At 40.2% G+C, this 12,179-nt stretch overlaps 1 protein-coding gene across 4 annotated transcripts in view; it reads left to right on the top strand.

Moving 5' to 3' along the window:
- The first annotated feature begins 9,347 nt into the window (after window positions 1-9,347).
- SLC36A2 (solute carrier family 36 member 2) overlaps window positions 9,348-12,179 on the top strand; it is a 99,638-nt gene continuing 96,806 nt past the window's right edge. For 3 of the 4 annotated variants that reach the window (XM_032628816.1, XM_032628818.1, XM_032628819.1), the window contains exon 1: window positions 9,353-9,581. The gene's annotated coding sequence lies outside the window, so the exon portion shown is untranslated. Of the gene's footprint in view, window positions 9,582-12,179 lie in introns of all 4 variants that reach the window. The other variant, XM_032628823.1, reaches the window with a different exon arrangement.

The raw sequence follows: 12,179 nt of genomic DNA on the forward strand, positions 1-12,179 counted from the left end.
TTAGCATTCTGTAGATTGGTGGACATAAATACCAGTGATGATTTCTAAAAACATTTGTTTTCTTATAGAGGACATCTCAGGGTGGCACCAAACATTTTCATTAATAGTCCTAAATACCTTTAGTTTCTCTATTTAGTAATTGATGTCTCAGTATCTTATTTTTTTGGGAATTATCTAGCTATTTAACAAACTTCCATCACTTAAATTAGCAGAACTCTAGAACTTTAAGGTATCAAGTATCTGTAAAGATCATTTTAACTAGACATTTCTAAAATATAATTAATTTTAAAGAGTTTACCCAAAAGTTCTTATCTCACTTACATTTACTTTAAAGTTTCAGCATATCAAGTTATTTCCTTGCAACAGGTATAATAAGGTCTTATTTGACTTCTATTACCTGGGTAATAAAGCATTATACTTAATGTTGATGACTAAGGATATGTCTATTAATTAGATCAACAAACAAACTTTAATACCAGATATCAACTTCATATTGAATATTTCCCAGTTCATGTGAACCTGAAGTCATTTTGGCCGGTTTCTTATTTGTAATCACTTTCCTTTAAAATTAAATAGAGCTCTTTATAATTCAATTTTGATAATACTTTCCAGAGGTAGAGATATTTCATATATATAATGTGTACATAGACACATAAACAGGCAAAACTGAGAGCTCATGGCTTCACTTTAAAAAAAAAAAGTTATGAATCAGTATTACAATATAACTTACCATTTACAAAGAAACAGTTGGAAGACGTTAAAGTTGCTTGCTCAGATGACTAAGGCTTTACTATTTGTAAGTTTGGCTGAGGGAGCATTCCCAGCGGTTTGAATTTTAAAACTGCCACTTTGCTATTTTTTTTCCTTGGATTCAGGTCTTGCCAGACTGAGCTATTATGCTCAGTCTCAGTTCCTTGTGGCCTGTATTTGCAGTTTCAGTTTGTAGAGATTTGCAACAGAAAGACAGTTGCTTTTAGTTTCCCAAAGAACAGGTTTGTTACCTAAACCATACTAAAAGGTTTTTTCAGTGACAAGATTTCTAACTAAACTGAAATTTATTTACGAGTTCTGTGTTCGAGAACTTTAGTGTTTAATTTCTCATGCCTTTAATGGTTTGTATAAGGCATTCAGCAAAGGCCTTCTTTCTGAGTTACAAGTTAAACCAGAGCAAAAATCACTGTTTTTCTTTTTATTAGTCCTTGAATGTTACTTCCCAGTTTTAACGTATTTTTATGGCTCAGGTAACACTATTGGTGGTCTTTAGTATGTTCAATTAATATTTCCTGAGGGGCGGACTTATATGCCTTGTCTTATAATACCATGTAGGAGAGGTATTTTCTAGTGAAGCATGCCTATCCCACAATATAATTAAACAAAAACAGATGTATCCATCTTATATAAAGGTCCATTTAAATATACCAATTTTATATATTTGTCATCTCAATGCCGTCAACTTTATACTTTTACTTTTCATTAGGATCCAATCAACAAGCTTACAGGAGGAGTTCTAGAAGTTTTTCTTTTTTTTGTTCCCTATGTTTATCTATTTTTATATAAAGGCTCTGGGATCCCCAGAGTGGGGTTGAGCCAAGGAAGCCCAGACCCTTTGGCCTAGCTGTTGTCCCAAGTCGTTGTTGGTCAGGCATCTCAGCGTTAAAAAAAAATTTTTTTTTCTAGCCCCTTAAATATATTTTAAAACTGGGGTAAAAAAAAAAAAAAAAAAACAAAAAAAAACTGGGTGAATAGAAACAGACTTGTTTGGCTTTAATGTTGGGGACCAGTAGGGGAGTCCCTTTTGACCCATTTAACCTTAGGTCATGTAGTAATGTCAGATACCTTGTGTTTTAATTACATAAATGTCCATTTTATTTATCCCTTTTTAAATAACCATCTAAAGATTTCTTTATTTATTTGACATGATTCCTTTAAAATTTCTACCTTGGTGGAAATAGTATCCAGACTTTCCTTCCAGGATTTTTCCTGTTAACATTAATTATTCTAATGTTTTTATTAGCATCTGTAAGACCCACTGAGGGAAAGCAAAGATCAGGAATGCAGTTTCCCAAACCAGTTTTCTACTTGTTTTAAACTAAAGAAGTTCTTAGGTTAATTCATTAGATGTATTTCTTTTTTCCACCTTTAATTGATTTTTTTGTTTTTATAGGCACCAGTAAAAACAGTTTGTTTAATATAAGAGTGCACTAGATTCACCAATTTGTTAGTTTCTCCAGTTTTAAAAGGATCCATCATTTGGCCATTAAAAACATATATGTATTTTATAGTGATTCAAATCATTAAGACGCAAGAGGCTTCCCATAAGAGAGTGGGGGAGATTGTCACCAAAGTAAATACGAGAGTTTACTCTCAGAAAACAGCATGGCAGAGGTCAAGTTTTCCAAACATATACATACACATATAGACATACATGGAATGTCCTAGGAAGATCAGGTAGAACATATACATCTCAAAGACACAGGAAGAGAAATGCAGGTTTCCCTTTACCAGGACTTTGTTTAAAGTCAGAATTCTGAAAAGGTATTTTTATCAAGTCAGCTTTTTAACCTTAATTTAACTTAACTGCCTCTGCACTAAAAGGGCCTCTTCATTTTTAGGGCGAGATTTACTTTAATTTCCAATTAAGTGAATACTAATTGATATAGATCTGAAAACCCGGGCTCATAGGTCCAGATGGTTAACTCAAATTCCTTAGCAAATCCCAATGGATTTTTTTTTTAATACTTATTTATTTATTTTGGCTGCACCAGGTCTTACTTGCAGCACGTGGGCTCTTAGTTGCGGCATGCGGCCTTCTTAGTTGCGGCATGCGGCTTTCTTAGTTGCGGCATGCATGCAGGATCTAGTTCCCCAACCAGGGATCGAACCTGGGCCCCCTGCATTGGGAGCGCAGAGTCTTACCCACTGGACCACCAGGGAAGTCCCAGCAAATCCCAATGGATCTTGACTTGGATCGGGAAGTTCCTTAGCCAAGGCTCTAAGTTCTGTTTCGGTCCAGGGTGTGTACCTAAGCACCAAGGATGGCTCACCTCTCCCTGTAATAGTTTCCTCCTTAAAGAGAGCTATAATCACTTCTGATTTTTTATCTATCGTTGCTGGGGAAGAGGGAGCAGCAGGAAGTGGAAGAGTTGGAAGAGAAAAAGAGATAGCGTCTGGGCCAGGGAATTCTGGTAGGAAAGGATACATGGGAGGAGCAGAGGGAGAGACAGAGTCAAAGACAGAGTGCTAGCAGGCTTTTTTAGTTCTGATGGTTTCAAAAAGTTACTCTATCATTTCCTCTTTTAGAAGCTTCTAGGTACCAATCAATGTAAGCTTTCCATTCAGTCTGGTTGGTCTTATGGCCGGCTTTTTCTAACTGTGCACACAAATATAGCAATTTTGGAATATCTGAAGAACCTAAATTTGGCCATTTTAGGTTGAGATCTCCTTTAGTATAATTTCCCCAATTAACTAGGTACTTGTAAGTATGAGCTCTGTACAGTGTTGTACGTGAATCTGGCTGAGGTGTTAGTCGGAGGTCGGTTTTCTGATGCCCCTCGTTTCTCTGTTTGAGAGATTCTGTTTCCCATTTTAAGTTGAATTTGTCAGGGATGAAATTTACTAGTGAAGTTGTGTCATGGGCCAGTGTGCTGCTTGTGAGCTTTACTCCTCTAGGCATCACCCTAGAGTCGTTTCAGCCCTCTTCTCCCTTCTGTGGTCTAAGACCACTGCAGGTGCTTGGATCACTGAATGGCCAATTCTTGTCCGCGACCCCTGGACGAGCAAGTGCTTTAATGAATGAGTAGATTTCCCTATGGGACCACTGCACGGGTATGAGGCCTCTGCCTCCACCACTCCCGTAAATTTCTCAGTTGCCTGAGAAAGCTGTAACCGGCCGGGGGCAGTCTTGTCCCTTTTCTTTAGAGCGAGGCTCTCATGTAATATCTTCACTTTTATCCCGACAAATTCTATTAAGGTAGCCAAACTGAGGAAAAGCGTCAGATCAACCTCTTACCTAACTACTCAGCCAACCACTCAGTCTCCTACAACTGAGCAAACCCTGGTTTCTTTCAACCGGGCACTCCCCCCACTCTACCCTCCCCCCACCCACTATCTTTCAACTGGGTGGGTATTTCCCTGGTATCTTTCAACCAAAGCCTGGGCGGGGGCAGGTACCCGCTATACACCACCAAATACAACTCAGGATCATCAACCAACATGGGAGATCCGAGAACCAGGAGAGACTTACCCAAATTCGTCTGAACTCTCCAAGGAGGCGGACGGGCACAAGGGGCCTCTGCTGGTACCAAGCCTCCGGTTCCTCATAGAGTTCAGGCAAAGGAGAGAAGTCCACTCTGGGTCCCTTGCTCATGGTCAACATAACTGTTGACTTAAAAAAAAATGCACAACGTGAGAGTTGTGAGTTAAGTTTTATTTGGGGCAAAATGAGCACTGCATCCGAGGAGACAGAGTTTCAGATAACTCTGAGAAACTGCTCTAAACAGGCAGGTTATATAGAAGGTTTGTAACCTGCCATCTAGCAGCCATCAGACTGGGGCCACTCCCTACGGTGAGCTCTGAGGAAACTCAGGACTTGAAAATACAGGATACTGGCCCCAGATAGCTGAGGTACATATCCAAGGAATGAGTTCAGGGAGCCCAGACTCTTGTACCTTCCCATACATAGAAAGGTGCTAAATTCCTTAACTTGAGATATCTGGTCTTCTTTAATTAACAATAATCTTCTGATGTTCCCGACTACCTGCCCTTGGTTGCAAAAACTTCTGTATAACCTGGCTCCCCCCGCTCACCTCCTCAGAGCAGTTCTCTCAGGGTAACTTGAGATGCTGCCTCCTGGGCTTGAGTCCAAAAAATTCCCTCCGAGTAACACCTAACTCTCAACTTTTAGGTTGTGAATAATTTTTTAAGTCAACACCTAATGGAATATTTCTCTCTCTCTCTTTTTTTTTTAAGGTAAGGTACTAGTTTTATCTATCTATCTATTTAATTATTTATTTTTGGCTGTGTTGGGTCTTAGTTGCTACGCGCAGGCTTTCTCTAGTTGCAGTGAGCAGGGATTACTCTTCGTTGCTGTGCGCGGGCTTCTCATTGCGGTGGATTCTCTTGTTGCGGAGCCACAGGCTTTAGGTGCGTGGGCTTCAGTAGTTGTGGCACGCGGGCTCAGTAGTTGTGGCGCACAGGCTTAGTTGCTCCGCGGCACGTGGGATCTTCCCGGACCAGAGCTCAAACCCGTGTCTCCTGCATTGGCAGGCGGATTCTTAACCACCGCACCAACAGAGAAGTCCCTCGCTATTTTTTAATGCCCAAACTTCATAGCATAGATATATCTCTCCCACTATAATTTTTCTGTACAATATTTATTTAGGAAACATTTACATTTATGTCCCCAGACTCAATACAACAGGTTTAACAAAACAATCTGTGAGAAATACCTTGAGATATTTCTTACGCTGTCTTACATCCCAGACACAGCCAAATGTTAGAATCCCACACAGACAGCCTAGAACACAGAACAGATGTCCACAAAGAGGATGTGGAAGATGTTACTGTAAACAAAGCAACTTTTTGTAACAAGCACATTAATTTGTGTTCAGAATCACATTGTAAGCATCTATAGCCTAACATCAGTTAATTACGTATATAGCAACACTCTACTGAGTTTTAGTTATGTTTCAAAATTGGCTGAGTGTTTGGGTTGATGTGTCATGTGACATAATCTTTCCAATTCAAAATAATAGGAACTTGATTATCAGGCATGTTTGCACAGGTCAAAATTTTAGGAGCAGGTTACTGATATTAAGAAGGGTTTCTTTTCCCCACAACAACTAGGTATTTTGTTTTTAGGGAAAAACTGTAATAAGGGGCTCTCATTCAACTCAACCTAAAGTAAATGGGGAACAAAAAGGAGACTGTATGAGAAAGATCTTGGGAATGTTCATGGAACGGTCAAGCCCCAGGAAGGATCCTGAGGCAGTCAGAGGTGGGAGCAGACACACCCAGGAGTCAGGTCATATCAGGGCTTCCAGAGCCTCTGCTCAGGTTGACTCTGTGTATTGGCTTCCTTCCTTCCTTTTGATGTGAATGAACTCTATCCACAGCTCTTGACTTTTACTTTTTACCAGAAGGAAACTACTCTGATGATGTCTGGTCCCAATAACCTAGGGAAGGGGCTTCCCTGGTGGCGCAGTGGTTGAGAGTCCGCCTGCCGACGCAGGGGACACAGGTTCGTGCCCCGGTGCAGGAAGATCCCACAATGCCGCGGAGTGGCTGGGCCCGTGAGCCATGGCCGCTGAGCCTGCGCGTCCGAGCCTGTGCTCCGCAACGGAAGAGGCCACAGCAGTGAGAGGCCCGCATACCGCAAGAAAAAAACAAACAAAAAAACAACTTCATTTAGAATTTGACTTGGGAAAGTTTGTCAAAGGTAACAAAAGGTTTTAAAACACTTGGTCAAATGGGATCGCAGGTCACTGAAATAATACTTATTCATTCAACCAAAGTGACAATAAAAGATTTAAAGACAACTATAGAAAGTTATACCAGATTGCTTAACGGTAAAGAAACTTTACAATATGTTACCAAAAGCAGATCAGTATTCTAAGAAAACTTTGTTCTCTTAACATAGAGAGAAAACCGAATTCTAGTTTTTGTACCAGCTTACTTTTAATATTAAAATTTATTTGCTCAATTAAATTTCACTATTATCCAGTCTTTCTTTTTTTTTTTCCCCCGAGAGAAGGAAGGATTAATTATTACTTGCAGCAAGTAAGGAGAACACTGAGGATCTTTTCCACAGCAGTGTCTCCCCAGACAGCAAAACTGGGGGCATTTTAAGCTAAGGGTACATGCATATTCATGAGGGGGCTTCAGCAGAGGAAAATCTAGCATAGAATTGGGGCAGAGGTTGACAGAGTGCAAGCTTTAGTTGGTTGAAATCAAGAGGTTCCACATCATCATTCTGTCCTCCATGTGGGTGGGGGGCCCTCAGTTCCTGCACAACTCAAAGATGTATTATTATGTATATCCTTTGGGAGGAACTAAGACTCTGCTTTACCACCACACGGTTGTTTGACTGCCATTTCTCTGTTCCTGCATTCCTTTGTTCCCTTAAGATCATTAGTTACTGAGAACTATTCAAGGACAAGCATTGCAGCCAGGCTTAGATCACAAAATTAGTGCAGGAAAGAAAGTGGGGCATGAGAGGGTGGTCACATCCCACCCAGGTCTCAGGCGAATCCCTAGGATGGCTGCTGAGTATGGGTTCTTGGCTCAGCACAGGAAAGAATTCAAGGGTGAACCAAAGTGAAAGAAGCCTCATTCAGGGAGATACACACTCCACAGACAGAGTGTGGGCCATCTCAGAAGGCGAGAGGCCAATATTAGCCAGTCTTGACCACGTACAAAACTTTTCTTGGGTTTCCTTTCCCACAAACCTAAAACTTTCTTTTTCACCTTGAGATTTTGTCCTGTGTTTTCCCTTTCTTTGTCTCTCTCCAGGACAAAATTACTTTCTTTTCTCTTAGCAAAATGCATTTCCATTCCGTATACCTTTTCCTTTCATATAAAAGTGTTTTCCTTATTTTCACTTAATTTCTAGTGAAAACCAAGAAGGAAGCAATTATGAACTGTCTTTTACATTAGCATTCTATAGATTGGTAAACTTATAAATATTATTTATGATTTTTTTAATGTGCTATTTTTATAGAAAAAATTCACTGTAGCACCCTGGTGCTACACTGAAATTTCAGTCCTAAATATCTTTAGCTTCTCTTTAAAAGGAAGCTTATGTTCAGTAATTAATGTTTCAGTATCTTATTTGGGAATGATATAGATATTTAATGAACTTCCATCATTTAACTTAGCACAACTCTCAGGTTTCAAGTTACCAAAAATCTGGAGAAAGTTAATTTTAAGTAGACATACCATAACATGTAAGTATTCTTAAAGAGATCACCTGAAAGTTCTTACCCCATTTATATCTATTTAATTCACTTGTTCCCAACAATTATGTTTAGATTACCCATGAAACTTTTATGAGACATTAGACCAACTCAGCCATTATTCTAAGCTATTTTTCTTACCAGTGAATTTTATTTATTTATTTTAATTGATTGATCAATTAATTAATTAATACTTTATTTTTGGCTGCATTGGATCTTTATTGCTGCACGCAGCCTTTCTCTAGTTGCAGCACGCGGGGGCTACTCTTCATTGCAGTGCGTGGGCTTCTCATTGCTGTGGTTTCTCTTGTTGTAAAGCACGGGCTCTAGGCGTGCAGGCTCAGTAGTTGTGGCTCGCGGGCTTAGTTGCTCCGTGGCATGTGGGATCTTCCCAGACCAGGGCTCAAACCCGTGTCTTCTGCACTGGCAGGTGAATTCTTAACCACTGCACCACCAGGGAAGTCCTTACTGGTGAATTTTTTTTTTTTTTTCTTTGTGGTACGCGGGCTTCTCACTGTTGTGGCCTCTCCCGTTGCGGAGCACAGGCTCCGGACGCGCAGGCTTAGCGGCCATGGCTCACGGGCCTAGCTGCTCCGTAGCATGTGGGATCTTCCCGGACCGGGGCACGAACCCGTGTCCCCTGCATCAGCAGGCGGACTCTCAACCACTGTGCCACCAGGGAAGCCCCTTACTGGTGAATTTTATAAGAGAGATAATATAACCTTATTTGACTTTTAGTAAACCTGTATTAATTAAACCAACAAACTCTAATAACAAATATTAACTTAATATTGAATATTTCCTAGATCATGTGAACTTGAAATTCATTTGGGTTAGTTTCTGTTACATTTAGAAATATTTAATTTGTAAGCACTTTTAAGTCAGTTAAATAGAGCTCTTTTATAAATTTGATTTGATAATACTATCTGAAGGTAGAGACATATCACATGTATAATGGACACACAGAATATAAACAGACATTTTCAGAGATCTCATAGCTTCATTTTAAAACTTAGTCATGGGCTTCCCTGGTGGCGCAGTGGCTGAGAGTCTGCCTGCCGATGCAGGGGACACGGGTTCGTACCCCGGTCCGGGAAGATCCCACATGCCGTGGAGTGGCTGGGCCCATGAGCCATGGCCGCTGAGCCTGCGCGTCCGGAGCCTGTGCTCCGCAACGGGAGAGGCCACAACAGTGAGAGGCCCGCTGTACCACAAAAAAAAAAAAAAAAAAACTTAGTCATGAATCAGGTATTAATGATACAGTTTAAACTTACTAGTTTATAAATAACCGTTGGAATAAGTTAAATTTATTTGCTTAGATGACTAAGGCTTTTTTACTATCTGTGGAGAAGACTTTTTAATCTTATTTTTATTTATTTACTTTGGCTGCTCCAGTCTTCGTTGTGGCACACAGGATCTTCACTGTGGCATGCGGATCTTTAGTTGTGGCATGCAGACTCTTAGTTGTGGCATGTGTACTCAGTTGTGGCCTGCAGGCTTAGAGCATCCTGCGGCATGCACGCAGCATCTATTTCTCCAACCAGGGATTGAACCCAGGCTCCCTGCATTGGGAGCGCGGAGTCTCACCTACTGGACCACCAGGGAAGTCCTGTGGAGAAGACGTTTAAGGTTTGTATTTGTTCTTAATAAATCTTTATGGAGACTGTGAATTAAGATTTTGGGGTGAGGGAGACTTTCTAGCAGTTTGAGTTTTAAAACCTTCTTTTTCCCTTTTTTTTTTCCCCCCCTTTGGTTTCAGGTTCTATCTGATTGAGCTAATTAGGCTCAGTCTCAGGTCATTGTGGGCTATATTTACATTTCTGATTTGTATAGATTTGCAAGACAAAGATACCTGCTTTTAATTCCCCCAAAGAACTGGTCTGCCACCTAAATTATATCAGAAAATATATTTGCTAGACTACATTTTCCTTAATTTGATTTTTTTTTTAATATCAGCAAGTAGATTTCCCACTAAACTGAAAATCAAGGGCTCTGTGTTCTAGAACTTTAGGATTCAATTTATTATGTTTCCAGAAGTTTGCACAAAGCATTCAACAAAGGCCCACTTTCTGAGTGCACAAGTTAAACCCAGAGCAATTTACCCTACGGGGAAAAAAGTCTCCATTATTGCTTTTATTATCGCTTGAATATTAGCCCCCAGTTTTTACTTCATATTGTGTGGGCTCTGGTAACTCTCTTGGTTTCTTTTAGTATTTTAATTGATATTGACTGGGGGGCAGATTTATACACTTTGTCTTCTAGTGCCAGGAATACTGTGCAGGTATTCCCCAGTGAGACATAATGTCTATCCCACAATATAATTAGGCAAAAGAGATGTAGCCGTCTTATATAAAGCCCATCAATTTTTATCAACTTTCATCTCAATTCTATTAACTCTTATACCTTTAACTTTAGCTCCATTAGGACCCATTAACAAGACTTGGTCTTACAAGGAGTCTCAGAAACTTTCATTTTTATCCCCTGGCCATTTTACCCATTTTTGTGTAAAAGGCTTTGGGGTCCACAGTGATGGGTTGAGCCAAGGGACTCAGGCCCTTTTGTCAATCTTTTAACTTGATTAATTGATCTAACTGTTGCCCCAAGCAATTGCTGCTCAAGTATCTCAGTGTAATTTTCTTCCAGCCTTACAAATTTTTTTGAACTGGGGTAAATAGAGCAGACCTGTTTGGGTCCCTTTAATGTTGGGGGGGAATGCTAATAGGGTCCCTTTGGCTCATCCAACTTTAGGTGGTTGGTGTTGTATCAAAGCCTTTGTTTTAATCCCATCAATTCATTTTATTTATCCCACTGCTTAATAACCATCTAAAGATTTCCGTCCTGTTGGGAGGAGTACTTTTAAAATTTCCACCTTGTTGGGGAGAAGTCTCTTGACTTTCTCCTCAGCTTCTTCTTTGTTAATCAACCTAATTAACATTAATTAATCTAATATTTTTATTAGCATCTCTAAGACCCATTGAAGGGAAGCCAAGATCACAAATAAGGCTTCCTAAACCACTTTTTTTTGTTTAATTTGTTTTAAATTAAGGGTGTTCTTAAGATTAGCTGTTATATTTTTTGTATCCACCTTCTAATTTGGTCTTTCCATGGTACCGATAAAACAGCTATTTTTAAGAGAACTCTCTAAAACTTTACCAATTTAGAAGTTTCTACAACTTAAAGGATCCATTGTCTGGCCATTGATGAGTAGTATTTTAATAGCAACTCAAACCAAGATGGCGCAAGAGTCATCCTCGAGAGAATTCAGAGGATGTGTCACCGAGTCCAGGCTCACTCTGCTTGCCACACGACAGGCCAATACATCGGGAGACGAGGTGTTGAGGCAAGGAATAGCGACTTTATTTGGAAAGCCGGCAGACCGAGAAGATGGCAGACTAGGGTGCCCCAAAACCATCTTGTCAGGGTCTGGATGCCAGTTTCTTTTATAGAACAGAGAGGGAGAAGAGGTGAGGAAATAAAGTAAAAAGGCCATTTATGTTGCAAAATAGGAGGGGATCTGTTAATTTCTTCTTTTCTGCAGCCATTCACAGGTGGGTAGGGTCAAAATGTCTCTGTGAGCTGAGCAAAGACACTTTGGTACCCTGTGGCAGGATGCTTACAGCCTTAGACAGTGATTATAATAACAAAAGCAATGAAAAGCGAAGGTTAAAGTAAAACAGACCCAACATGGATTCAGAATTGGCTCTTCCCTGTTACAGATGCAGCCTTCGCAAGATCCAGAAAGTTTACTCCCCAAAATAGTTTAAGAAAGTAAAGGCCTGCATTGTAGAGGCGATGCAGCAAAGGCTGAGATGACAAAGGCTCCTTATGGGCTGGGACCCCTTCTGATAAATTTCCCTGAAAACTGGCACAGTTAAAGAGACTGCTCGGAATCCCAGTCTATTTGACTGACTGCCAAATGTATGTATACCTTCTGGATGGCAGAGACCAAGCTCTCGAAACACAGAACAAAATGTCTAAAAAGATCAGTTAGAACATTTACATCTTAAAGGCATGGGGAGAGAAATGCAAGTTTCTCCTTTACTGGGGAAAGAGGAAGCAGCAGGAGGCAAAGGTGATGAAAGAGAGAGAGAGATGGCATCTGGGTCAGGCAGTTCATATAAAAGAGGATATGAGGGAGGAGCAGAGAGTGAGGCAGGGCTAACATTAGCAACTTTTAAAAAATTCTGATGTTGTTTCAAGCAATTTTTGGTTGATTTCCCACAAAGA

The sequence above is a fragment of the Phocoena sinus genome, chromosome 3 (genome assembly GCF_008692025.1).
Source record: "Phocoena sinus isolate mPhoSin1 chromosome 3, mPhoSin1.pri, whole genome shotgun sequence".
In the NCBI taxonomy this organism is placed as follows: domain Eukaryota; kingdom Metazoa; phylum Chordata; class Mammalia; order Artiodactyla; family Phocoenidae; genus Phocoena; species Phocoena sinus.